Raw genomic sequence first — 23,276 nt, forward strand, 5'->3', positions numbered from 1 at the left:
AAAACCTTACGGACAATTTAGAACACGATCGCTTGCTAACTATTGAACAAGTCTATTCCAGCAGACCAGACCTGAGACACAAACCTCTGGGAAAATCCTGATCTGGAGTTGTTTACAGATGGAAGAAGCTCTGGGCGAGAAGAGAAGCGAATGGCCGGATATGCTGTCGTTATCGCCGCCGAGGGAATGGAGTCAGGGGTGCTGCCTGCAAACACCTCAGCACAGAAAGCAGTATTGGTAGCATTGAAGCGAGCTCTGCGAATGGCAGAAGGACAAAGGATAAATATCTAGACTGATTCCAAACGTGCATTTGGTGTGATCCACGATCATGGAGCTATTGGGAAGGAGAAAGGACTGCCATCAGCCCAAGAATCATCAATACAGCATAAAGAAGAAATTCTCCAACTTCCGGAAGACGTGCAGAAACCAAAAGAAGTGGCGGTAAAGCGTTGCAAAGCTCATCAATTTGGCCAGACGGCTGTAAACATAAGCAAACGACTGACCGATAAAGCTGCAAAGAGGACTGCAGAGCAAGGTATCCTTGCACTAGTACCAGTAAAACAGATCAGAATTCCAAAGTTGAAACCGAGATATAATAAATTGGATGAGCAATTAGCAGAACAATTGGAAGCATCACAAAACACAGAGAGATGGTAGGTAACACCAGAAAAACAAGTAATAACAACAACCCCACAAGTTATGACAGAACTTGCAAAAGAAAACCATGAGCAAACACATTAGGGTGTAGGCGCTACGGTTTTGAGTTTAAAAACATCTGTAGCGTGTGTAGGCATGACAAGAATAGTTAAACCCATAGTAGCTAAGTGTCCAATCTGTCCTAGAAATAATCCCCTGAACCAAAGGAAACAACCTTTAGGAGTAACAAAACAAAAAATTCTCCCGGAAATTATTAGCAAATTAAGTTCTCTGAGTTACCCAGACAAAATAGATATAGCAGTATTTGTCAGTGCTGATTGACAAATTTTCTAGATGGCCAGAAGCTTTCTCGTGCTGCACCGACAAAGCTAGAGTAGTAGTTAAAACGTTGCTGAAAGAAATAATACCAAGATTTAGAGTGCCAACGGGAATGTCCTCTGATAGAGCACCACATTTTTTTGCAGAGGTACTTCAACAAATTAATAAAATTTTGGGTAGAAAATGGGACCTGCATACACCCTGGAGACCACAATCAAGTGAAAAATTTCAGAACATGAAGCAAACACTAAACTGACATAGTGGAATGTTATTGATCTAGGATGGAAGTATTGAGAAAATTATTATTTCAGAACTTCCAAACAGGGGAAATGTAACCAAAGTGATGAAATCAACCAGAGACGGTGTTCCATTACGGGAACATGGAGCGTACCAATCAGCGCACCTGTCGATCTGCATTTTAGTCCCTAGGCGATCGTTAATGTCAGCAGAACAACAGACAACGTGCTTCTGTCAGAAAAGGATGACAAAACGCGGTTTCGCTTAGCGGACTGAGAAAACTAGCCAAGACTGCCAAGATTAAGAGCCAAGAAGGTAAAAGGTAATTCCGGCAGGGGGAGATCGCGACCACCGACTCACAGACCACCACCGACCCAAGTAACAGAAGAGAACAACGGAAGAGGACAACCGAGCCTGCGCAGCGATTTACATACGGAACGAGCAAGTTTGTACCAATCAGCAGACAGGACAATAATGAATATGTATGAATACGTAAAACATTGATCTACAAATTGTACGGGAAAGGTGCGTGAGGTACGCACGCCAGGAGGAGCGATCCCCCGTGCATCCGGCGCCGCGAATAAAGAATGCCTGCTCTTTAATACTAAATTGGTGTTGAGGAGTCGTTTCCGATTTTAACGCGTTTTTCGGTAACACAGGGAGTCAGATCAAGAGAGCCAGAGAACAACAAAACACCGACAGGCTACAGGACAGAGCAGGAGGAAAAAAAAAAAAAACGGAGCCAGAGCCAGGCAGAGAGAGGCGGAGAAAGAAAAAGGAGCCACAGGCTACAGGACAGAGAGAGGGAGGACTGAAAAGACGGGGAGGCAGGGAGACACTCAGAGCGAGATGGAGAAAGAAGGTGCGGGGGGGGGGCGCAAAAAAAAAAAGTAAATTTTGCAGCAGGTAAGGAAAGAGAGGGGGCCGGGGGAGAGACAGGGAGGGCCCAGGACGCACAAGAGAGGCAACGGGGCCCCAGTGGCCCAGGACTCACCGCGACTCTCGCTCTCAGCGCTGCTGGCACAATTTAGCCGTTCAGATGCTTCTTTCCCCTCCTCTCCTCCCTGCCTCTTCTGCAGCTCCAGACTCTAGGCCGTCCTCCACCTGAAGAGAATACGTGGGTGTCTTACAGCTCTTACCAGATGAGGCTTCCTAGGCACGTAGCCTAGCTCGCCCGTGCTGGAGCTGGGGGCAGGCGCACGGGGCAAGGGGGCCAGGGGAGGCTGAGGGGGAGCTCTGGTGAGCTGGGGAGTCGGCCATCTTCTGCACCCAGAAGCTGCAGGGGGAAAAGGTCATCATCCTCCTCCTCCTTTCCCTCTTCCCTTCTATCAGCTCCCGGGTAACTCCTAGGGCTGCCCTCACCCGCTCGCCTTTAGCATACCAGAAGCCTGCCTCGGCGGGTCATTTGAAGCTTCCCATCCCACCAGCCCCAGTAGTACAGGCACACAAGGAGATACCCCTGCACCCACCAAAGGGGCTCGCTCACCTCGCCGGCAGCCCTAGGCCTCACCCGACACAGGGAATCGTGTCCGACACACCACCACGCTGCAGCAAGAGCAGAGGAGGCCTTTCCTTACCAGGAAGCAGCAACGAGCACGGCGGCATCACCTCGCAGGCACTGCAGCATCGCAGGGCTGTTACCTGCGGAGAGAGCAATGGGGATCACAGGGACGCCACCGCGCGTGCGCGGCTCCCGGGCTCAGTACCCAATTCTGGTCGCTGGGCAGCAGCATTATCTGAATTACTCTTCTCGATTAATACCATCCAGAAACCGTAACTTGGCTGCATCCACAGAGCTTCTATTCCTCTGCACCTTTCCCCCTCGCAGCCCCAGCAGCGCCATTCATTGCCTCTGCACCAAACAGCAAAGTGTCTCGAGGGAGGAGAAGCAGCACAGCAAACCTGGGGAACAAGGTTGGGTTCCCACCCCCGCAGAATAAGCCCCAGGAACTGCTTGTAGGCATGTGGCATCAGGGTTGTGATCCGGTTTTGGTTTGGTTTTCTTTTTTTTTCCCCCGCCTTCTTTACATAATGTAATAATTGGGGTTGCTTTTCCAAACTACTGAGTTCTGTGGGGATTTTTTGTGCTTTTGCCCTACAAAAAATGGTCATTTTCACTTTCGGTTTTGTGCATGAGAATGGTTGGTGGGTGCTTTTAGGTTGTTGTTCCTTCCCCCCACCCCCTTTTTTTTTTTTCCTTTCCAGCCGCACAAATCCAGCTGGAGTTGGCTTTCCCAGAAGCCCCAAGTTGTTTTCTTTCCACCAGAATTCTTCCTGTATTTTCACCCCTCATTGCAGGCCCAGAGTCAAGGGGTTTGAGGTATTTTTGTGCCCAGGCAGCAGCTCCCAGGCTGCATAAGCAGCCCCACAGGGGGAAGTCCCCGTTTGAGGGAATCGGCCCCAAATTGGGATGGGAAAGTGAAGAGAAGGAGAAAAAACCCTGAATAACCTGAAAAAGAACACCTACTCCAGCCCACCAAGCACCGGTCACCTTGCCTGACTCACCTCCAGGGCCCACATCACGCTCGGCTCATCGCTTAGCACCCTCAGATCACAAAAAAAAAAAAAAAGAGTAAAACCCATAATGGAGCCCTATAGCCATCAGTCACATCTTCCCTCCAGTACTACACACAGACTCACCTTCTTACAGCGCTCCCCTGGGCCCTCCTCCGTTGCCCTGCACGACTCATCCATCTGCACCTGGAAAAACAGTGTTACTGAACAAGTCACCTGGAGGCACAGCAACAGCTTAACCATTCCACAGCTCCTGCGCCCACGTAGGAATACCATCTAGAGCCCAACTACAGCCTGCCGTTAAAGGAAATGCATTAAATCAAACGTTAAGCCCTCGCACATACAAGCCGGAACAGCAAAAACACGGCACGCTCGCGCACCCAGGGCGCAGCCCGACGGAGGTCCACGCGCACCTCGCCCGTTTGATGCGGAGCCACCCAGCATCCCTGCGAGCACAGCTGCAGGCGCAACAGCAGTTTCACCTACACCCATCTCGGCACGCAGCGCTTCTGAAGCTTTAAGCTGAAAGCCCTACCTTGACGCTTGGCCACACTAGAAGCGAGCCGTAGCTAGGACTCCACAGAAACACAGCAACACAAATTGCACACCCACAGCGGCGACAGCCTTGCAACTACTTAGACCAGGAACAACAGAGGAAAGTAAAACGGCTTCATCACCCGCACAGGAAAAGCGGCAGACGGAGGCAAAGGGTCAGCATTCATAGCCCTTACAGAACACAGGCGTTCTCTCTCCTTCCATTCCTAAACCCATCCCTTAGGTCTAAATATCGCAGCCCTGCTGTGGCAATAGCGAGAGCGGGGAACGAGAGCCCTGCCGCCGGCCATTTGTGCGGCAGGACACAAAAACAGAGGGACATGTTTTGCCACACACAACCCTGAATCTCCTGAAAAGTTATGTTTACCAAAAATAGGCATTTGGAACATATTGCCAAAAACAAAACATTCGGCAATAAAACTTTTATGTGTTTGACACCCGCACATTTTTTGGGAACTTGCTATTTGCTTCCTGGTTTTGCTGGTCTTCCCTCAGAAGTTCTACCTGCAGCCAAGTTATTCCCACCCGCCCGACCGGTTCAAGCATTCACCTTCCTGGTATTACCAGCACATTGAGACACAGGCGAGGAACTTAACTGCTCTTCTAAAACTATCCAAATGACAATTACAGCCCTGAAAGAGGAGTGGAAGAGAAGAACAGGAGAGATCAGGCAGCAAAAATGCTCTGCAGGCTGCTGCCAGCCAACACTGCACTCTTTTGTTAAAGCCACCCCGCCCCCCCAAATGCAAACAAAAAAACCCCCCATGACTTCATGAAGTGCGTGGGTTTTTTTTCTTTTCAGTAGTCCTTTTGGAGCTCATCCCTGTCTCAGCATCTTGTCTTGTCAGAGCATGAAGTGCAGATGATCTGTATCCCGATGACATTTGCATGGGATGAATACATTTTCAGAAATAGACCCGATCCGTGAGACTCCTGTCACCTTTGTGGTTTTAATAATCGTAACTCAATTTTATCGACTGACACACTTGTGAGAAAACTAATTAACTTGAAACGTAGCCTCTCCTCGGGGAAAAAATGTGTTAGACACCAAATGAAACCGATTCAGAGCTCCAAACCACGATGGAGCCGATAGAGCTGTTGTGACTTAGTTTGTATGTTTAATTAATTGGTTAATAACTCTTCTAAGCAGCGCAGAATGAAGAGCTGGACCCAAAGAGGGTGCGCTACGCTGGATCCAAAAAGCACCCTTCCTCCAGAGACCCGCCTCAGGTGGCGAGTTCGCTCTGGTGCATGCCGGCCTCCCGAACTTCGGGGTCCGATGTGACCGGACCCCCACCTCCGGGGAGGGTCCTCGTACCCTGCCCAACCCTTGCTTTCCCCTGCAGCCCCCGATGCCCCCACGCCACCCCCACAAGCAGCCAAACCGGCTTCTGCTTTTGGCCCCCAAACCAGCTCACTTTGGGACCGGTTCTGAGCCAAAAAGCCCAGCTGCTGAGCCTGTTCTCAAGTCCCAAAAGCGCAGCACTTGACCTCTGCTCCTCAGCCCAAAACCACACCACTTAGTCCCCTCGCTCAGGCCCTCAAAACGCACGACTCGATCTGTTTCAGGGCCCCGGCGTCAGCCACAGGAGCCTGCTCTCAAGGCCCAGGAACAGAAGAGCTGTGCTCTCCACGCTCAGGGACCAAACCAGCTGAACCTGGCTGCGTCCCGGCCCCCTCCGCAGTCCCCACGGGCAACGCTCAGGGCCGCGGAGAGCGCAGCCACCCCGCAGCCCTGCACCCCCACGGCCCACGCGGGCACTGTCGGGGAGGCCTTGGGAACTGAACTGCGCGGGCCCGGCCCCGCACCCCGGCGGGGCAGCCCAGCACCGGCCCGGCAGCGCTTTCTTCCTGCTCTCGCAGGCCTCGTTTCCCCGGCAGCGCCGGGCCCGCACCCCAACCCCACAGGGGGCCGGGCCCAGCCCGCCTCCAGCAAACCGCGGCGGCAGCAGCCGGGGTCCCTGCCTGCCTCGCGGGCAAGGGGGGACCCGCCCGGCACCGCAGGAGCCCCCGCCGGGGTCGCCGCCGCCGCCGCCAGACCCCGACGAGGAGCAGTCGAGAGCCGGGTGGGGCTGCCCCTACTCCCCGGGGACGGGCACGGGCTCGGCCCCAAAACCCAACCACCGACCCACGACAGCGCTCGGCCCGGGGCCGCTGCTGCCCGCACCCCGCCGCCCCCCCGGGGGCTCCGCGGACCGGGAGACCCCACAGCCCAAACCCGCCGACCCACAGCGCGCCCGGCCATGCGGCTCCTCACCTGCTCTGGCGCGGCTCCGGCTGCCCCACGGCCCGGCACGGAGCCGAACCCGGCCACCGGACCATCCGCCAACCCCCCCAACCCCCGGACGCTCCGGGACGGTTCTCGTCCCTTTTCGCTCTGACGCCTCGAGCCGAGCCGGCCCCGCTCCTCCGAGCTACCGGCGGTGCCCGCTCTGCTGCTCGGGGCCGGGCCCTGTTCTCGCCCGGACGCGAGAAGCCGCTCCGGGGTCTTCTCGGTGCGTCCAGCCCCGTGCCGTGCCGGAGCGGGGAGAGCCGGGTACGAGCGCGGAGCCCTGGGGCAGGGGTTGCCCCAGTGCCGCCGACGGTGTGTGGGGGGGTGTCGTCGTCCCCCGCCCCACGCGGGGGGCGCACACACGGTACACCCGCGGGCAGGGGCATCCCCGGGGAGCCGTGCGGCCGGGCTGCGCCGTAGGAGGGGAAGGTGATGTTGGTTTCCCATTTTCCCCGCAAACTGATCCTCCCCCCCGGCCCCCCTTTCCCGCGCGTTACAGCCCGCGAAAAAGCTTTTAACAACCCGATCGACAACACTCCCTTTATCCCTCTTCCAGCAGCAGCAGCAGCAGCAGCGAGAGATTAAGGCAACTGCAGCAGAGGGGAGGAAGGCAAGGAGAGCCTTTTCAAGCAAGGGCAGGACAAAATGCACGGCGTGGACAGGCACAGGAGAGGCTGCATTATCTGGAAAGCACAACGCCTGCCCAAGGGCAGAAAATAAGGAACGAATTGTTTCCAAGGAGCTGCAGCAGACGAATCACCTTTTTCTTTATTGCACTCCTGCCCTTTGTTATCCAAAGCGATAGGCTTCACCACCGGGCAGAAAATAGCTGCCTAGATTTACACGGACAACCAGAAACAATCAAGCCACCCAGCAAGAAGTTCGCAGCAGAGGTATAACCCATCAGCAGCTAAAACATTTGTTACGCAGGCACAACTAGGCACTAAACAAAGGCTTTCCAACTCTGGAGGTCTAGAACAGGTAGACATTAGCACAGAAGCACAAGGGGCTCCGTCACACTGCACAAATCTCCCCGTGCCTACACACGCACACGTTCAGAAGTTAGTTATCAGAAAACGCCCGACTCAGCCATTTGCCACAGTCACGAGACTCACGACATGACACACGAGGTGGGCTCAGAGTTTTAAGGCAAGAAATACCTCCCCCACCCCCCACCAGAGATCTTTCAGGCTCCAGACCTGCCATCTCCCCGCACCAAACGTAACCGGCCAAAGGCTTTCAGGTGACCCAAAACACAGTACACAAAAAATAACCGGGGAGAGCCCTACATTGTGGAAAAGCGAACGATGCCCGACCGGGGCTTCTCTGCGGGGCCCGGCCCCCGCCCCGCCCCCGGCCCGACCCGCACGGAGATACCCCCCGGCCCGCGCCAGGCCTCACCTCACACGGAGACCCACCCGCTGCCCGAACTCACCCACCAGCGCTCTCCGGCCCCCGGACACGGCCGCGCTGCTCTCTCAGGCGGCTGCCGCAGGCGAGGCTCGGGCACCGCCAGGCCTCCAGGCGTCCCGAGGGGCTGCCGGACACCGCAGGGGATGGCTGCCGGCGGCCGGACCGCCGCGGCGCTCCCCGCCCAGCTCCGAGCAGGCTCCGCCGGCCGCGGGCTTCCCACGCCGGGCCGCAGAGGGGCCCCGGCACCGCACAGGGACGCCTCGCGACCCGGCCGCCACACGCACCGGCCCTTCGGCCTCCACACGCACCGCTCCCGCCCCCGCTCCGACGCGCCGCGCACGCGCCACCGGAAGCCCGAGCCCCGCGGGGCGGCCCTTAAAGGGCGGCCGGAAGGAGCGGCCCCCACCGGCCCCGCCCCCGCGCCGGACCGCCCCCGCGCCCAGCCGGTGAGCGCCAGCGCCCCCTGCTGGCCGGGCCGCGCTCAGCTCGCGAGGGCGCCGAGGGCCGGGCGGGGCGGGGCGGGACGCCCCGGCTCGGGGCCAGCGCCTTCTCGGGGCGAGCGGGAAACCCCTGCGGGCCCCGGTCACGGCCGGGCAGAGCCGCGCGCCCTCCGAGAGCTGCTGAACGGGGCTGCCGCTCGTGACACATACCGAGCCGTCTGCGACGGGAGCGGGCAGAGGAGGAAGAGGCCGGCGGCCGCGGGGCCTGGCCGCAGGCGTGGGGGGGGGGGCTGGGGCCCGGGGGGCCGCCCTGCTGGGTCACTGCCCTGCGCCGCACCGCGCTGGGGGCTGGGGCCCGACCGGCGCCGGGCGACCGGGGGCAGCCACTAGCAGGGGGCCTGAGCTTAGCCACGGCCTGCAAAACACCCCGAAGCGTGAGACGCTGCAAGGCCAAGGTGGTCCTTGGCAATGGGGGCGCCTGGGCTCGGCCTCCGCCTTACCTGTCCTGGGTCTGCGTGGCGTTCCAGGGGAATGGTGTTTTCCTTGTGCGGAAGGTGGGCTGGCCGGTCGGCCGTGCCCCGGCCGTTACCGATCCTGCCAAAGGCGCTCGCACGCTCTGGCCCATTACTGCTGCGGTACCGCGCCGTAGCAGAAAGGTGTTGTGTTTTCTCACAAAAAGCCTCCTATGGTCAGTTGAAGAAATAACCTCCTTCCGTGGCACTGACTCTTCGTACAGTCCATAGCCGGCTTTCGGCTTTTGTCTTTACAGCATTCAGTTTGCTTTCTGCCTAGCTTTCTACCTGCTGTGAAACATTTGGATGGTTTTTTCTTGTTGGTTTTTTTTCCCCCTACTTGCTCCACAACTCCCACACCAACCACCCAGCGCGGCTCGCCTTTCAGCCCCCAGACCGAGGAGCCTTGCCCTGGGACGGCCCTTACATGTCAGCAGAGTTGTTCCAGCTCTCACCCTGTCCCTACCCAGCTGAGGACGTCTGTGTCCGTGGGAGACACCCAGACACTCCCCCTGCAGCGTGGCAGCCCCCTGCCCCGTCAGTGAAAACTGCGGCAATATCGGCTAAGTTTAAAAGCGTCGGCAGGAGGTGCAGAATACGTAAATAAAGCGGCGGTTGGCTGCCGGGTATGGGTGCGATATAAATACCTTTTGTTTACAGGCCTTCGTGCCTATTCAGCGTTGAACGGCACCGCAGCCCACCCACCCCGGGGCTCACGGGGCTCGGAGAAGGGTCTCTCCAAGGGCACAACCTAAGGCAGCGCAGGAAGCCCAGCTGCCACGCTCCCAGTCGCTACGGGACACTTGCTTACAGCTACACCGACGAGGGTACGGATGAGGCTGGAACTAGCAGAAATGCTGACTCTTCTGGCCTTTTATTTGTGGAAGGTACAGCGCGCGAGCCTCGGCGGCTCACAGGAGAAGCGCGCAGTGCTGCCTAACTCTCATTCTCAGCTCACGTACTACTGCCAAAGCTCCTGCCCTGTGCTGTGCCAGATGCCGGCTGGCGTGAGCACCTGGGCTCCTGAGGGACCCCCTTGTCCTGAGAGCCAGAGGTACTCACTTCCCTTTGCATGAGGCCTGTAGGAGATATACCCTGCAATTTAAAAAATCCGTATCAAATGTGGCAGACTCAAAAGAGGGCATTTTTAAAAAGGCAGGTTTGTTTTCTTTGTTAACTTTACGATCTACAGCCTAGCAAAGAGCTCCCTTTCAGTGTCAGTCGCTTGGCTTTCTCCCCTACTGACGAGGTCCCAGCCTCCCGGTGAGATCTCGCTGGAGATATTCTGAGTTTCCCTCGAGTACGTGGCTGCCCTGGCCCGAGGCCAGCGAAGAAGCTGACTTTGCCCGTGCCTGAATCAGCAACACGTCCAGCAGGCGACTTGCAGAGCCCAGGGAACCCTCGTAAAGAGGTTTGGGGGTGGGGCGCGCCACATCTGCGGCATCGGCCGTGGGAAAGGACCGGCGCAGTAAAACAGGTGGGTGAAACCGCGGTCCGCGCCAATACGTGCTGCTGCCTGGGGCATCACTTTGCTGCGGGTCAAGTCAGATGCTCTCTGTAAGAGTCAGTCAGGGTAAAGGCAGCAGCAGATTTCTTTTCTGCTCATTTTAACAAAGGCTGGACGGAGCCCATAGAGGAAGGCACTACGCGTCTTGCTGGGTTGGTTTCCCTGCCTTCTCGTAAGCTGTCGCGGAAACTTGCACGAGCAAAGCCTGTGCAAGCTGATGACAGCCACACACGGTTGAAGAGGGAGCAGACGGTGAGAGCAGAGGTGTGCGCTCAGGCTGTGCGCTGGAAGCTAATGCTAATGCTGCAAAATAAAGAGTGGATTTTCTTTTTTGGGTTTAGGTGAGCGCTAAACATGACATGTGCGTATGTGCGTGTGTCTCTCGCAGGTTTTTGTCATACACCCCACCCTCCCACCCCAAAAAAACAACCCACACATGCCACGCGTTAAACAGTGGTTTTCCGTTGTACTTAGAAGTGCTTACATAGGTGTGTTGGTTTTTTTCTTTTTTATTTTTTAATGCAGAAACAGCAATACGATAGATTTAATACAGCTAGCAGTTAGATGGGTGTAGCTTTAGAGCGTCGGCTGTTTACAAAGCAACCGCACACCTTCTTTAACTCACAGTTTAAACAAGTAAACTTGCAGTGCATCACACGTGCTTTGTACAGTCACGTTCCACACGGCAGGCCAGATGCTTCACCCTGCCTTGTCCTTGTTGCCCCGACTCCAACGGGACCGCCGAGGCCATCCTGGGGACAGCGCCGCTTTCTAGCAGCTGGGTTGCTTGCCTGGACGCCCCACAGACAAAGAGTCATTTCCCCACTGAACCTCTTCTCAAATAATTTCCTAGCCCTGCAGGCCCCACGTCCTTTGGTTCATATTTCCTTTTTTCCGGGCTTGATGCACAGGACCGACGATTTCCAGAAATAGAAACAGAGGCTGATTCAGTCCAGGCTCAACATTCTCTGACCTAAACCAAACTGTCTTCGAAGAGATAGCTGTACCGTAGGCACCACCTCGGGAACAGAAGTTGCCCTGTCATAAAAAAAAAAAAAAAAAAAAAGAAGGAAAACAAGGCATTTCAGGCTGAGGAGGCTGAGCGGTGTGCTGGGGGCGGTGGGGGTTGGAAAGAAACAGTTCAGACGATTAGAGCGAGCTTAGCGTTGCAAAGCGTGCCATTATTTTTAATTTGGCAGTCAGAAGACAATAGATTCTGACACTGATTTCCTGTGTGCTGCGGGAGTTCTCTCCTCAGCATTCCTGTGCACCATTTTACTTTTGTGTCCCGTCCGCTTCGCTTTTGCGCTGTAGCTCTCCGGTTCTAGCTACGCTTCCCACCACCCCCATTACTCTTTGACAAGCCCAGCTCTCACTGTGCTTCCCTTCCCTTCCCTTCCCTTCCCGTATGCGCGTGCAGGGAAAAGCCCGCGCGTCTGCCACTACAGGACACGCTCTGGGAGGCAGGAGAGATGACGACGCTCCCTGACAGAGGACACAGCTGAGGGGCGGTCCGCCGGGGCTGGGGAGATGGCAGCACCTTCCCTCAGCTGCCCCATCCGAGCACAGGTGCAGGTGAGCACTGAGGAGAGACAAGCAGGCAGGAGCCGCAGAGCGAGAGAGAAAATAAAATTCACGGGTGGGTGCTACTTGCGTCTCATTTTTAGCGCAAGGGATGAATTCTCAGCACATTCTTGGAGCTGCCCCTTTGGGACTCACGGAGAAGAGGGAGGTTGGCCACGCGGTGCAGCCCAGCTCTGCTTCCCCTAAATGGTTTTACTGTTCAGGTGTTGCCCTAATCTGGCCGGTACCCCTGCAAAGAGTTTGGGATTTCTGCTGCCTCTCCGGGCCAGCCGCAGACCCTGACTTCATCGCAGCGAATGACCCTGCGCTCGTCAGAGCGGTTGCCGAGTCACATCCCGCTGCCTTCCCTGCAGAACCGGTGACCCTTTTTCAGCCCTTGCCCCCTCTTCTCTCCGCTCGTTGCCCATCCCTTTATCAGTGCCGGCACCGATCCTGCCTCCAGCTCGCCCTGTCTCCACCTGCGAGCGCCCAACAGGAGCTAAATGTCTCCTCAAGGACGCACGGAAGAGACGCGCAGGTAACCCAGCACAGACCCCCTGCAAACATCTTCTTTCCATTTTCTTTCCTCTCCTGACACGAAGAGATGACTTAGGAAAAAGCGTACTGCTCACACTTCACCTGCACTGCTTCTACTTTCACTTTCGCTCTCCTTGGCAGTAATTAATAGCGGTGGCTGGGGGGGCTGGGGCATTCCCCCAAAGCGGCTGCAGTTACATCCGGGCGGTTGTGGCACTCCATTAGCTCTGTAGTTTTTAAATCTAAATCTTCTGGAATTGTTAGTTCTGCTCAGGAATCACCCGTACCTGCAAATTTTCTTAATAGCTACGCTTGACCCCAGCCACTGTTTAACAGCTCACCTTTATTTCTCTTCATTTAAGAACCTAAAGCTTCGTTTACTGCTTGGGTTGGAAGCAGGAGCTGTCGCTGCCTCTGAACTTTCTAACAGCCCTGTTACAATTTCAGTACTACCCGCTCCCAATTTAGCTTTCCGGGTCGATTTTCATTCTAGATTCGAAAATTTCCTTATTTTGTTTCTGATCAGGAGTCATTAATGCCTGCAGTTGATTTAGTAACGGCTGTATTTAGATTGAGCTATTAATGACTCGCAACTCTATTTATGGCATAAAAAAGGACTGCCTTTATTTTTTTTAACTACAGATTAGGAATAATGACTGCCTGGTTTGTTCAGTAATAGGTGTGATTAAATTTAGTCACGACTCCTCCCTAAATAATATGTATTTATTTGCACTCTAACAATTTAACCTTCCCTTTACCGGCCAGGGGCACCGACAAGTGCCCGTGCGTACCTCCGCTCCCCCTGCGCCGGCTCCCCAGGGAACAGCCTCTTACCCTGACCAGAGTCTGCAGCGGCCCGTTGTCATCCCAGCTCCTCGCCCTCGAGAAAGCGGCCGCCTGAAGCGGCGGCAGCTCCGCTGCTGCCCAGAGGGGACGGAAATGGCGCGGGGTAAAGCTCTCCGGGCCGCCTGCGTCCCGCGCGGAGGCGGTGACCTCAGCAGCCTGTACGCTGTTGGGGCCGAGCCAACAACCTGAGGAGGAGTCGCAGGGCGTAGCTGTTTCTGCAACAACCACGCTTTCCCGCCTGGCTGGACAAGAAAGCGGGGCCTGCGGGGGCCTGGAGAGGCAGCATCGCTGCAGGTTGTGCCACGGCTGTTGAGAGGCCAAGGCAACACCTGAAACAGTGAACGGCACAACTAGTGAAAACCCCCAAGGTTCCGGGTTCAGTAAAGACAGGAATTGCAGCAGCACAATAAAATGATCTCACGAGGGGAAAAAAAACAGCAAAGCAAAAACCAAACCCCAAACAGAACACCATACCACTAACCCGTCTCACCGCCCCCTCAGCGCCCAAAACAGCATCCTGGGAGAAAAAAAGCAAAGCAGGCCACAAGGGACCTTTCTAGTACAGATGCCGCCAAAGAGTGCCAAGCTCTGGAATCCTTACCTCAGGCAACGCCTCCGCTTCTCTAAACGCCAGAGCACGCCTGCCCGGGGGGCTGAGACAGCCCCAAAGCTGCGACCGCCCGAGGGAACACGGGAGCACCGACGCCAGAGAAGCCCAGGGCCAGAGCCGGGGCTCTTCCACCCCCGGGCCCCGCCCCCGCCCTTCCCACAGCGCCCCGCGAAAGGGGCGGGCCGAGCCCGCCGGGGGGTGAAGGCCCCGGGAGCCGTACGAGAGCCGCCTGGAGTTCCCGGCACGGGAGGGAGGGGGGAGAGAAAACACCCAAACCGAGCCCCCCGAGCGGAGCAAACACAGGCTCGGGCTGTTGCCGGGGGGCGGGGCCTGTCGCTAAGGGGAGAGAGCCGGCACCGCCCCCCGGGCCGTTGCCGGGGGGTGGGGCCTGTCGCTAAGGGGAGAGAGCCGGCACCGCCCCCCGGGCCGTTGCCGGGGGGTGGGGCCTGTCACTAAGGGTGTGTGTCCAAAGGGACGCTGGCAATGCCCCTGGAGCCATCACCAAGGGCAGGGCCTGTTGCTATGGAGGGTGGGGCCAGGCAGCACCAGCAACACCCCCAGGCTGTCACCAGGGGGTGGGACCTGTTGCTAACTGGGGATGCTGGGGAGCACACGAGCACGGCCCCACCCCACCAAGCCCTCGCCAGGGGGTGGGGCCTGTCGCAAAGGTGGGTGGGGCCAGAGGGGTCAGATATCAGCCCGCGCGTATAGACCAGTGCGTCCCAGTAATGACCAACATGCCACACAGTATGGATCCCAGTACATCCCAGCTCCCTCCCAGCGACGCCCAGTACATCCCAGTTCCCTCCCAGTACATCCCAGTTGCCTACCAGTGCAGCCCAGTACATCCCAGATCCCTCCCAGTCCGTCCCAGTTCCTTCCCACTACATCCCAGTTCACTCACAGTACATCCCAGTTCCCTACCAGTTCACACACAGTTCACTCCCAGTTCCATTCCAGTACATCCCAGTACATGCCAGTTGCCTCCCAGTTTCCTCTAAGTACATCCCAGTACTTCAAAGTTCCCTCCCAGTACATCCCAGTTCCCTCACAGTACATCCCAGTACTTCACAGTTCACTCCCACTACATCCCAGTACGTCCCAGTTCCCCCTTGGTACATAACACTTCCCTCCCAATACATCCCAGTTCCCTCCCATTACATCCCGATTCCCTCCCAGTACATCCCAGTTCCCTGCCAGTATGTCCCAGTACATCCCAGTTCCCTCACAGTACATCCCAGTTCCCTCCCAGTACATCCCAGTACATCCCAGTTCCCTCCCACTACATACCAGTTCCCTCCCAGTACACCCCAGTACATCCTGGTACATCCCAGTTCCCACCCAGTACATCCTACTACATACCAGCTCCCTCCCAGTTCCATCCCAGTTCCATCCCAGTACATCCCAGTACTTCACAGTTCCCTCCCAGTACATCCCAGTTCCCTCTAAGTACATCCCAGTACTTCACAGTTCCCTCCCAGCACATCCCAGTACGTCCCAGTTCCCCTCAGTACATAACACTTCCCTCCCCGTACATAACAGTACATCCCAGTGTCCTCACAGTACGTCCCAGTTCCCTCACAGTACATCCCAGTTCCCTACCAGTACATCCCAGTTCCCTCCCTGTTCCTTCCCAGTACATAACAGTTACCTCCCAGTACATCCCAGTAGATCCTGGTACATCCCAAATCCCTGCCAGTTCCACCCGGTACAACCCAGTACAAGCCTGTACATCCTAGTTCCTCCACGGTACATCCCAGGGCATCCCCGCACATTGTAGTGCCTCCCAGTACATCCCAGCTCCCTCCCAGTACTGGGAGGGAACTGGGACGTACTGGGAGGGAACTGGGATGTACTGGGATGTAATGGGACGGAACTGGGATGTATTGGGAGGCACTGGGAAAGAAGTGGTAGTGAACCGGGAGGGAATTGGGATGTACGGGGATGAACTGGTAGGGAACTGGGATGTACTGGCATGGAACGGGGATGTATTGGGATGTACAGGAACAGAACTGGAATGTACAGCGATGTATTGGCATGTACTGGCAGCGAGCTGGGATTTACTGGGATGTACTGGGAGGAAACTGGGATATACTGGGAGGCACTGGGAGGGAAGTGGGTGTCAACTGGGACATTCCAGTTTCCTCCCAGTACATCCCAGTTCCCTCCCAGTACATCCCAGTTCCCTCCCAGTTCCCTCCCACTACATCCCAGTACATCCCAGTTCCCTCCCAGTACAACCCAGTTCCCTCTAAGTACATCCCAGTACTTCACAGTTCCCTCCCAGTTCCCTCCCAGTACACAACAGTTACCTCCCAGTACATCCCAGTACATCCCAGTAGATCCTGGTACATCCCAAATCCCTGCCAGTTCCACCCGGTACAACCCAGTACAAGCCTGTACATCCTAGTTCCTCCACAGTACATCCCAGGGCATCCCCGCACATTGTAGTGCCTCCCAGTACATCCCAGTTCCCTCCCAGTACTGGGAGGGACCTGGGATGTACTGGGAGGGACCTGGGATGTACTGGGAGGGACCTGGGATGTACTGGGAGGGACCTGGGATGTACTGGGATGTAATGGGACGGAACTGGGATGTATTGGGAGGCACTGGGAAAGAAGTGGTAGCGAACCGGGAGGGAATTGGGATGTACGGGGATGAACTGGTAGGAAACTGGGATGTACTGGCATGGAACGGGGATGTATTGGGATGTACAGGAACGGAACTGGAATGTACTGCGATGTACTGGGATGTACTGGGAGCAAATTGGAATTTACTGGGATGTACTGGGAGGAAACTGGGATATACTGGGTGGAAACTGGAATATACTGGGAGGCACTGGGAGGGAAGTGGGTGTCAACTGGGACATTCCAGTTTCCTCCCAGTACATCCCAGTTCCCTACCAGTGCAGCCCAGTACATCCCATTTCCCTCCCAGTCCGTCCCAGTTCCCTCCCAGTCCGTCCCAGTTCCCTCCCAGTCCGTCCCAGTTCCCTCCCAGTTCACACACAGTTCACTCCCAGTTCCATTCCAGTACATCCCAGTACATGCCAGTTGCCTCCCAGTTTCCTCTAAGTACATCCCAGTACTTCAAAGTTCCATCCCAGTACATCCCAGTTCCCTCCCAGTCCGTCCCAGTACATCCCAGTACCCTTCCAGTACATCCTACTACATACCGGTTCCCTCCCAGTTCACTCCCAGTACACAACAGTTACCTCCCAGTACGTCCCAGTTCCCTCCCAGTACGTCCCAGTACATCCCAGTTCCGTCCCAGTTCCCTACCAGTGCGTCCTAGTTCCCTCCCAGTACGTCCCAGTTCCCTCTTAGTCCATTCCAGTTCCCTCCAGTATATCCCAGTACATCCCAGTTCCCTCCAGTACATCTCAGTTCCCTCACAGTTCACACACAGTTCACTCCCAGTTCCATTCCAGTACATCCCAGTACATCCCAGTTCCCTCCCAGTTCCTGCTAAGTACACCCCAGTACTTCACAGTTCCCTCCCAGCACATCCCAGTACGTCCCAGTTCCCCTCAGTACATAACACTTCCCTCCCAGTACATACCAGTACATCCCAGTGTCCTCACAGTACGTCCCAGTTCCCTCCCAGTACATCCCAGTTCCCTCCCAGTCCGTCCCAATCCCCTCCCAGTACATCCCAGTTCCCTCACAGTATGTCCCAGTACATCCCAGTTCCCTCCCAGTAAATCCCAGTTCCCTCCCAGTTCCCTCCCACTACATCCCAGTTCCCTCCCAGTACATACCAGTTCCCTCCCAGTACATCCCAGTACATCCTGGTACATCCCAGTTCCCACCCAGTACATCCTACTACATACCAGTTCACTCCCAGTACATTCCAGTTCCATCCCAGTACATCCCAGTTCCCTCCCAGTTCCTTCCCAGTACATAACAGTTACCTCCCAGTACATCCCAGTACATCCTGGTACATCCCAAATCCCTGCCAGTTCCACCCGGTACAACCCAGTACAAGCCTGTACATCCTAGTTCCTCCACGGTACATCCCAGGGCATCCCCGCACATTGTAGTGCCTCCCAGTACATCCCAGCTCCCTCCCAGTACTGGGAGGGACCTGGGATGTACTGGGAGGGACCTGGGATGTACTGGGAGGGACCTGGGATGTACTGGGAGGGAACTGGGATGTACTGGGAGGGACCTGGGATGTACTGGGATGTAATGGGACAGAACTGGGATGTATTGGGAGGCACTGGGAAAGAAGTGGTAGCGAACCGGGAGGGAATTGGGATGTAAGGGGATGAACTGGTAGGGAACTGGGATGTACTGGCATGGAACTGGGATGTATTGGGATGTACAGGAACGGAACTGGAATGTACTGCGATGTACTGGGAGCGAACTGGGATTTACTGGGATGTACTGGGAGGAAACTGGGATATACTGGGAGGAAACTGGGAGGGAAGTGGGTGTCAACTGGGACATTCCAGTTTCCTCCCAGTACATCCCAGTTCCCTACCAGTGCATCCCAGTCCGTCCCAGTTCCCTCCCAGTCCGTCCCAGTTCCCTCCCAGTCCGTCCCAGTTCCCTCCCAGTCCGTCCCAGTACATCCTACTACATACCAGTTCCCTCCCAGTTCACTCCCAGTACACAACAGTTACCTCCCAGTACGTCCCAGTTCCCTCCCAGTACGTCCCAGTACATCCCAGTTCCGTCCCAGTTCCCTACCAGTGCGTCCTAGTTCCCTCCCAGTACGTCCCAGTTCCCTCTTAGTCCATTCCAGTTTTCTCCAGTATATCCCACTACATCCCAGTTCCCTCCAGTACATCTCAGTTCTCTCCCATTTCCCTCCCAGTACATCCCAGTTCACACACAGTTCACTCCCAGTTCCATTCCAGTACATCCCAGTACATGCCAGTTCCCTCCCAGTACATCACACTACATCCCAGTTCCCTCCCAGTTGCTGCTAAGTACATCCCAGTACTTCACAGTTCCCTCCCAGCACATCCCAGTACGTCCCAGTTCCCCTCAGTACATAACACTTCCCTCCCAGTACATACCAGTACATCCCAGTGTCCTCACAGTACGTCCCAGTTCCCTCCCAGTACATAACAGTTCCCTCCCAGTCCGTCCCAATCCCCTCCCAGTACGTCCCAGTTCCCTGCCAGTATGTCCCAGTACATCCCAGTTCCCTCCCAGTACATACCAGTTCCCTCCCAGTAAATCCCAGTTCCCTCACAGTCCGTCCCAATCCCCTCCCAGTACATCCCAATTCCCTGCCAGTATGTCCCAGTACATCCCAGTTCCCTCCCAGTACATACCAGTTCCCTCCCAGTACATCCCAGTTCCCTCCCAGTTCCCTCCCACTACATCCCAGTACATCCCAGTTCCCTCCCAGTACATACCAGTTCCCTCCCAGTACATCCCAGTACATCCTGGTACATCCCAGTTCCCACCCAGTACATCCTACTACATACCAGTTCCCTCCCAGTTCACTCCCAGTACATCCCAGTACTTCACAGTTCCCTCCCAGTACATCCCAGTACGCACCGGTTCCCCTCTGTACATAACACTTCCCTCCCAATACATAACAGTACATCCCAGTGTCCTCACAGTACGTCCCAGTTCCCTCCCAGTACATCCCAGTTCCCTACCAGTACGTCCCAGTTCCCTCCCAGTCCGTCCCAGTACATCCCAGTTCCCTCCCAGTTCACTCCCAGTACATAACAGATACCTCCCAGTACATCCCAGTACATTCCAAATCCCTGCCAGTTCCACCCGGTACAACCCAGTACAAGCCTGTACATCCTAGTTCCTCCACAGTACATCCCAGGGCATCCCCGCACATTGTAGTGCCTCCCAGTACATCCCAGTTCCCTCCCAGTACATCCCAGTTCCCTCTAAGTACATCCCAGTACTTCACAGTTCCCTCCCAGTTCATTCCCAGTACACAACAGTTACCTCCCAGTACATCCCAGTACATCCTAGTAGATACTAGGACATTTCAAATCTCTGCCAGTTCCACCCGGTACAACCGAGTACAAGCCTGTACATCCTAGTTCCTCCACGGTACATCCCTGTGCATCCCCGCACATTGTAGTGCCTTCCAGTACATCCCAGGTCCCTCCCAGTTCACTCCCAGTACACAACAGTTACCTCCCAGTACATCCCAGTACATCCCAGTAGATCCTGGTACATCCCAAATCCCTGCCAGTTCCACCCGGTACAACCGAGTACAAGCCTGTACATCCTAGTTCCTCCACGGTACATCCCAGGACATCCCCGCACATTGTAGTGCCTCCCAGTACATCCCAGCTCCCTCCCAGTACTGGGAGGGACCTGGGATGTACTGGGAGGGAACTGGGATGTACTGGGAGGGACCTGGGATGTACTGGGATGTAATGGGACGGAACTGGGATGTATTGGGAGGCACTGGGAAAGAAGTGGTAGTGAACCGGGAGGGAATTGGGATGTACGGGGATGAACTGGTAGGAAACTGGGATGTACTGGCATGGAACGGGGATGTATTGGGATGTACAGGAACGGAACTGGAATGTACTGCGATGTACTGGGATGTACTGGGAGCGAACTGGGATTTACTGGGATGTACTGGGAGGAAACTGGGATATACTGGGAGGAAACTGGGATATACTGGGAGGCATTGGGAGGGAAGTGGGTGTCAACTGGGACATTCCAGTTTCCTCCCAGTACATCCCAGTTGCCTACCAGTGCAGCCCAGAACATCCCAGTTCCCTCCCATTCCGTCCCAATCCCCTCCCAGTACATCCCAGTTCCCTGCCAGTATGTCCCAGTACATCCCAGTTCCCTCCCAGTACATACCAGTTCCCTCCCAGTACATCCCAGTTCCCTCCCAGTACATACCAGTTCCCTCCCAGTACATCCCAGTACATCCTGGTTCATCCAAGTTGCCACCCAGTACATCCTACTACATACCAGTTCCCTCCCAGTTCACTCCCAGTACATCCCAGTACTTCACAGTTCCCTCCCAGTACATCCCAGTACGTCCCAGTTCCCCTCAGTACATAACACTTCCCTCCCAGTACATACCAGTACATCCCAGTGTCCTCACAGTACGTCCCAGTTCCCTCACAGTACATCCCAGTTCCCTACCAGTACATCCCAGTTCCCTCCCTGTTCCTTCCCAGTACATAACAGTTACCTCCCAGTACATCCCAGTAGATCCTGGTACATCCCAAATCCCTGCCAGTTCCACCCGGTACAATCCAGTACAAGCCTGTACATCCTAGTTCCTCCACAGTACATCCCAGGGCATCCCCGCACATTGTAGTGCCTCCCAGTACATCCCAGTTCCCAACCAGTGCAGCCCAGATCCCTCCCAGTCTGTCCCAGTACGTCCCAGTACATCCCAGTTCCCTCACAGTACATCCCAGTTCCCTCACAGTTCACACACAGTTCACTCCCAGTTCCATTCCAGTACAGCCCAGTACATGCCACTTTCCTCCAAGTAAATCACAGTTCCCTCCCACTACATCCAAGTTCCCTCCCACTTCCCTCTAAGTACATCCCAGTACTTCACAGTTCACTCCCAGTACATCCCAGTTCCCCCTCGGTACATAACAATTCCCTCCCAGTACACCCCAGTACATCCCAGTTCCCTCCCAGTATGTCCCACTACATCCCAGTTCCCTCCCAGTCCATCCCAGTTCCCTCCCAGTAAATCCCAATTCCCAACACTTTCCACCCAGTACATCCCAGTTCCCTCCCAGTACATCCCAGTTGCCTCTAAGTACATCCCAGTACTTCACAGTTCCCTCCCAGTACACAACAGTTACCTCCCAGTACATCCCAGTACATCCTAGTAGATACTAGGACATTTCAAATCCCTGCCAGTTCCACCCGGTACAACCGAGTACAAGCCTGTACATCCTAGTTCCTCCACGGTACATCCCTGTGCATCCCCGCACATTGTAGTGCCTTCCAGTACATCCCAGGTCCCTCGCAGTACTGGGAGGGAACTGGGATGTACTGGGAGGGAACTGGGATGTACTGGGATGTAATGGGACGGAACTGGGATGTATTGGGAGGCACTGGGAAAGAAGTGGTAGTGAACCGGGAGGGAATTGGGATGTACGGGGATGAACTGGTAGGAAACTGGGATGTACTGGCATGGAACGGGGATGTATTGGGATGTACAGGAACGGAACTGGAATGTACAGCGATGTATTGGCATGTACTGGCAGCGAGCTGGGATTTACTGGGATGTGCTGGGAGGAAACTGGGATATACTGGGAGGAAACTGGGATATACTGGGAGGCATTGGGAGGGAAGTGGGTGTCAACTGGGACATTCCAGTTTCCTCCCAGTACATCCCAGTTCCCTACCAGTGCAGCCCAGTACATCCCAGTTCCCTCCCAGTCCGTCCCAATCCCCTCCCAGTACATCCCAGTTCCCTGCCAGTATGTCCCAGTACATCCCAGTTCCCTCCCAGTACATACCAGTTCCCTCCCAGTACATCCCAGTTCCCTCCCAGTTCCCTCCCACTACATCCCAGTACATCCCAGTTCCCTCCCAGTACATACCAGTTCCCTCCCAGTACATCCTGGTACATCCCACTACATACCAGTTCCCTCCCAGTTCACTCCCAGTACATCCCAGTACTTCACAGTTCCCTCCCAGTACATCCCAGTACGTCCCAGTTCCCCTCAGTACATAACACTTCCCTCCCAGTACATACCAGTACATCCCAGTGTCCTCACGGTACGTCCCAGTTCCCTCCCAGTACATCCCAGTTCCCTCCCAGTTCACTCCCAGTACATAACAGTTACCTCCCAGTACATCCTAGTAGATCCTGGTACATCCCAAATCCCTGCCAGTTCCACCCGGTACAACCCAGTACAAGCCTGTACATCCTAGTTCCTCCACAGTACATCCCAGGGCATCCCCGCACATTGTAGTGCCTCCCAGTACATCCCAGGTCCCTCCCAGTACTGGGAGGGACCTAGGATTAACGGGGAGGGACCTGGGATGTACTGGGAGGGACCTGGGATGTACTGGGAGGGACCTGGGATGTACTGGGATGTAATGGGACGGAACTGGGATGTATTGGGAGGCACTGGGAAAGAAGTGGTAGCGAACCGGGAGGGAATTGGGATGTACGGGGATGAACTGGTAGGGAACTGGGATGTACTGGCATGGAACGGGGATGTATTGGGATGTACAGGAACGGAACTGGAATGTACTGCGATGTACTGGGAGCAAACTGGGATTTACTGGGATGTACTGGGAGGAAACTGGGATGTACTGGGAGGAAACTGGGATATACTGGGAGGCATTGGGAGGGAAGTGGG

General features: G+C 55.7%; 1 long non-coding RNA gene across 8 annotated transcripts in view; it reads right to left on the minus strand.

Moving 5' to 3' along the window:
• The window catches only part of LOC142051170 (uncharacterized), a 391,438-nt gene that overhangs the window by 350,467 nt on the left and 17,695 nt on the right, over window positions 1–23,276 (minus strand). For 6 of the 8 annotated variants that reach the window (XR_012658334.1, XR_012658331.1, XR_012658333.1 and 3 more), the window contains one exon: window positions 2,207–2,316. This is a non-coding gene — a long non-coding RNA (uncharacterized LOC142051170). The other 2 variants (XR_012658336.1, XR_012658335.1) reach the window with 2 other exon arrangements.

This window comes from Phalacrocorax aristotelis, unplaced genomic scaffold (genome assembly GCF_949628215.1).
Source record: "Phalacrocorax aristotelis unplaced genomic scaffold, bGulAri2.1 scaffold_62, whole genome shotgun sequence".
Taxonomy (NCBI): Eukaryota; Metazoa; Chordata; class Aves; order Suliformes; family Phalacrocoracidae; genus Phalacrocorax; species Phalacrocorax aristotelis.